A 6,000-nucleotide genomic window follows, 5' to 3' on the forward strand; every position below is an offset into this window, starting at 1 on the left:
TTTGTTGTTTATCCTTCTATTGATCAATGCCTTAGTTCATCTTTCTGTCACGCTTTATCTTATTATTTTGTATATTTCAACTATGTCCATTGATCCGCATGCAAAAGATAAAAATAATAAAAGATGTAAAACACACAAAGAACCACAAACACATAAAACTTAAGACTATGCGCTAAACTAAGAAATATTATATATTGTTTAGATGTATATTTGTTAAACATAAAAAAGAGGAAATTGTTAAGAAAAAATCGTCTCTGTGTCTAAACGCTCTCATGATTTAAGGTTTAACCAAATAATATTAAACGAAATAATAATTTGAATATACCATAGGAAGAAACATAAGACTTAAGTTCAAGATCCCCAACATAGAAAAACCTTAGGAAAACACTTAGGAATTTAGGAAACGAAAAACAACTAAGTCAAGACAGTCGGACGCTATGCTAAACGACTGTTAAATCAAAAACGTCTAAGAGAGTTGTTAAGGTTATTTTTCACCAATTCACTCTTGTGTATACCCAATTTCATCTCTTGTCCATAAATTTACTAAAGTCAATCCACAAAAAACCCTAATTTTGTAGGTGAAAGAGCCTAGATTTTCTTATTAAACTCCAATCTCTTGGAAAACCTAACAAGAAAAATTCGCAGTAATGAGCTAGGATCTTAAGACAACATGTGAATCATCTTCCATTCCTAGAATCAATGACCACAAGGACTCTTATTTCAGTTCTAGGTTCCATCTTACCTCTCCATAACCAATGAAACCCCAAAATCAAGTCATGAAGGGATCCATGACATGCAAGCTTTAAGATTAGAAAAAGCAATACAAGCAATTGATAGAAAAGGCATTCAACAATTATGTTGAGATTGTTGATAGGGGGAGCATAGGTTTAGCTGAACCCACAATCTATGTGATATTTGTGTTTTTGATGATGATAACACATAATTAATATTAACACATGTGTATGTACTGTGTTATACATGTTATATGCTTATGATTACCGTGTTGTATTTGTACAAGCATATCTGTGAACATATTGTGTTTATTATTGCATACCACTGTGTTTGATATGTGATTTTATCTGTGTATGCATAATATGAGTTTTTGGAAATGAAAAACCACAAGCACCTAGCTTCAGCTGTTTGAACTTTAAAGTGTGGCAAAACAACAAGTTTTAAGTCGATTACATTATTGGTTAAATCGATTAAAACTCGTATGTTTGCACAAATATTTTTCAAGTGTGTTGTGATGTATTTTGAGAAGAAAAGTTTTAAAATATATGTTAAGTGTTTCTACTTAATCGATTACATGCATCTTGTATTCGACTAAGTTTGTTAATGATTTGAAAACTATTTTAATGCTTGACATAACTCTCACAACATTCATATTTTTAAATATGTTGACCAATCATTTATTGTAAATTGATTACATTAATTGTGCTTTCAATTAATGCCTTTAATTGTTGTTAATCTGTTATAATTGTTAATTGTATTCGACTAGATTAATAGCGTAATCGGTTAAAACACGTTTGATTTGTCTTATACTATATATAGACGCATGATTCGATTTTTGTAAGAAGAATTGATCTTTACATTTTCATATCTTTTTAGTGTGTGCTTTGAAATCTTACAAAAGAGCGAAAAGCTTCAAGAATCAAGAATTACCATGGTGATAAAGTCTTGAGGATTTCTTGTGAAGCAAGATTGTTTCATACGAAAAGACTGATCGTTATGCACAGGAAGGTGCTTACTACGTGATCAGAAAAGCTTTGAAAAACGCTGAGAGTTGTTGGTTTCTCTGTTGTGTATACAGGAAGAAGAACATGGTTCTTGACTTTGAGGGGTATCTCAAAGGGGTTGACAGTAGAAGAGGATTGTTCTTGTTGCTTGTCTGTTTTGTGTATTGCCTATACTTAGATTAGTGAGTTAGATAGGTGATTTACATTTTGACGTGAGGTCGCTGTAAAGCCCTTGGTGGAAAAACTTAGATCTATATAGTGCATTGGCTTCTATCTCAAGTGGAGTGGAAGAACACGGGATGTACGCAGTTCGTCGAACCAGTATAAACTGTAGTGTTTGAATTTTCTTATCCCTTCTCTCTACATTAAGTCGATTATACTATCATTACATTCGAATACACTTACTGTTTCATTGCATACAAATTTACTTGCGATTCAAGAAAAAGTTTAAAGACTTCCTGTTTTCGAAAAAGGTTTTAAAAACAATCATTTTTACACATGATCGAGTAGTATACCTTTTAGTGTAAATGAGATTGAGCATACTAGTTACTTCTATCACATTAACATATTCACAAATTGATTAATATAGGTTGTTCAAGGAGTGCCTCATATCAAAGATGGTTATAATCCAGCAACCTGGATGTTGGAAGTCACATCAGTACTAAAAAAACTCACGTAGAAGTTAGAAAGATTTTCTAGGAGTAATGAATTTTTAAATATTTTTTTTAAAAAAGTTTGAATATAAATTATAATAATGATAGTTATCACAATAAATATAAACACTAATGCAATATGAACGTTATTCTTAATGCATGTAAACATTACTCTAGAAAGTGATTCCAAACTTTATAGAAAGGATAATACATGTTTAAAATTCACTATTTTTAATAAATTTAATGAATTAAAAGCATAACTTACCATGTACAGAGTTCGTAATTTCATCCACCTCATTGGATGATGAGGCATGTGAAGCAGCAAAAGGAGGAGGAGTTTGATCATGCCTTTCACCATCTCCTGATATCTGGTATCTTAATCTTAATGTTGGGTACATCTGAAGTAACAGCCACATCGGGATTCACGTTGTTGCTTCCTTCTTTCCTAGCCCTCTAACCTTCAACATAATAATAATAATGTAAAACCTTCTTTTCTAATTATGTTTGAAAGTTTAAGTGTCATAATTTATATATATATATATATATATATATATATATATATATATATATATATTGTCGACACAACTAGCTTTTTTAGTCTTACATGTTTGGAATATCAGTAATTGTAGCTGTAACCATTTTTTCAGTATTAATAAGTGAACCAGGAGACATATTAGAGGCCAAAAGTATAAAGAAGAAAGAAGATAGAGTGAAAGTGAGAATTGAGTTTACCTGGGAAATTGAAGTGGCAAGTTCATGTAGACAGAGGCTAAATCAACTTAGTTTCTGAAATATAATGTCATATTGTAAAGTGGAAATTACAGACTTCACCACATTGTTAAGTCTCACTATTTTGTTGAAAGAACTGGAGGTCTTTCATTTGTATTTCAACAACTTCTTTTGATAGAGACTTGAGTTCTAAAATAAAATCATCATCAACACCAGCTACTACTTTCTCTGACATGTTTTCACAAAGCGCTTGATCACATCACGATGAACTGTTGGAAATTCATATGAACGTAAATGATTTATAACAAACAAAATGAGAAACATTAACAAATAATTTCTTAATGATTTGTATTAAACATCATCATCTTAAATCAAGTAAAATACTAATTCTGATTCCGTAAGGCCTCTGCATGATTAACCATAATGAAGGTACTCCTGCTTATTAGTTATACTAAACAGAATGGGAAAAATCATAGTTCTTGTTTCTGCTGAAAGGGACCGGGGAAAACACCTGCTGCTACCGCTCGGGAACACTCCTCCTTCACCGATCGGTCCTTCTCGATTCTGCCTTACCTCCTGACTCTTACTCTCTCAATCAAAGTGGGGTGACCTACAGAAAACACTCTGACGCTCAAGTCAAAACTTATCTTCGCAAGTCTATCGAAAATTAGTCAAAAAATAGACAGTTTACCTTCTCAATCGATTGTTATTTATATGGTTTCAAAGAATATTATCCATTAATTTACCTCTTAATGACGATCAATGCTCACCTTTACTGCTCGACACTGACCGTTACACCATTAATTACGCATTCATGGTCATTCAAAGGCTGTCTCCAGCCAATCGGCTGGAGAGTTCGCAAATACTAGCTTGACGTCCGATCGGGGATGATCGGCTTCCATCAACCTTACTTTCCCGGTCGGTCGATTGGATAATCGGTCCCAGCTAGTCGGTAGCGACTAAGCATGCCCGGTCGGTCAAACCTACTCGGTAGTAACACAAGTCCCCCAAGCCCTAGCAAAATATTTTTGCGTAGGGTTTTGAAGTGGTCTCCGATCGGTTCGCGTCTTCCCTTATGAAGGCCTTCAATTCTATTGTCAATATTTGCAAGGCCGGGAAGTCGTATAATCATGACTGTAAAATTTAGGCGGGAAAGGCGAAAATGAACCGTCAGATTGCCTAAACCGTCAAATCTTTCTGGAAATGAACCGTCAGATCTTCCAGACCGTCAGATCTTTCTGCTTTTAACGCTCCAGATTTGCTTGGTGAGTCGCTTTTTACCTTGTATAAATAGCCCCACCTTTGCCCTAACTTTGCTACTCCTTTCATCTCGTCGTCGCCATTGTCTTCTGCTTTGCATTGTCGTTCCTATCCTCCTCATCTTCATCTTCTCATGTAAACATGTCTTCCGATTTCTCCGGCGAAGAGGGCAGGGGGTATGCCGACGATGATGTTAGCACTCCATCTTCCTCCTTGGTCGCCATTGCTGGTCAGGGTGTCGGGGCTTCTCCGTTAGGGAACTCCTCCGATCTCCTAGCGGATAGCGACGCTCCTGAGGAAGTTACGATCCACGTGGACTCCTCCGGCGCTTGGGATGGGAAACCCAGGGTTTGGCCTATCGTCCCTGGCTACGATTGGATTCCCCAGGAGGTTAGACAAATTTCTTCCTCCTTCCACCATCGCTGCCCATTTAGGGAGTTGATCAGTAATATTTGTCTGGTAAAGGCGGCTGAAGACGCTCAACATTTTAAACTGGTCATCTTCCAAATAACCAAGCGCGTCTGCCACGATCGGAGGAATTACCCCACCGACTTCTTTTATGCTTACGCTACTATGTTCAAAGATTTAAAGGTTCTTCTCCCTTTTTCGGACTTCCAAATGGGCGTGCTGAGGGAGCTTAACGTGACTCCTACGCAATTGCATCCGAACGGCTAGGCATTTATGCAAGCGTTCTCCGCCATCTGTTCCGGCTTAGCGCTCCGCCCGACTCCTGCGGCTTTCGTCTACTTTTTTCATGTACAACCTCATTCGACCAAGCTGTGGGTTTCCCTTCACACGATCGGGAATAGACATCTGCTGACCCTCTTCAACAGTTCTTATAAGGACTTTAAAGGACACTTCTTCAAAGTCGTGCCTTTGGAAGCTGGGTACCAAAGTTTCTGTTTCCCGAGCAGAGAGGCTAAGTTTCCCTTCTATTGGACCAGAGACCCAAAGAAGGTTATTTCCTGGCCCAAGCCCCGGATGCCACCCGAGGATCTAGATTTAATAAATCAACTGTGTCAGCTGCCCCCTAAGTCCTCTTGTCGCACTCTGATCAGTTTTCTAAACAACAAAAACCTCCCTTCTAACGTGTTCGGTAAGTTATTTATGATCACCCTTTGTTGAGCAGCCATTTGGAACTTATCTAAATTTATTTTTTATGTGTAGATTACCTGTCCAAGATGGATCCGACCAGGAGTAGCACGTTCGCCCACCTGTTCGCGCAGAGAGGGGGGAATGTGAGGAAAACAGGAGGGGGCTCAATGGGAGAGGGCTCATCCCATGCCCCGACTACTGCCGTCGTCCCTACAACATCCCGACCGATCCAAAAGGTACCACTTCCTCTGCCTGTTGCCAAAGTCTCGTCGCCTAAATCCACTCGTCGTCTTGCTGACAAGGCTCCTCAATCGGAGCCTGTCTAGAAGAAGAAAGGAAAGAGGAAGGTCGTTCGGGAATCTTCCGCCGAGTCCAAACGTGCTAAGAGGACTCTGCCCGACAGTCCTCCCCTCTCGGGACCGCTGAGTCCTAACTCGTGGGTGGCGAAATGCATCCACTTTGATCTTTTCGCTGAGGAGAAGACTCTAGTCACCTGGATGACCGAGGAAGAGGCCTCCAATATGGCT

Source organism: Vigna umbellata, chromosome 9 (assembly GCF_029865625.1).
Source record: "Vigna umbellata cultivar VRB3 chromosome 9, Vumbellata_1.0, whole genome shotgun sequence".
Classification (NCBI taxonomy): domain Eukaryota; kingdom Viridiplantae; phylum Streptophyta; class Magnoliopsida; order Fabales; family Fabaceae; genus Vigna; species Vigna umbellata.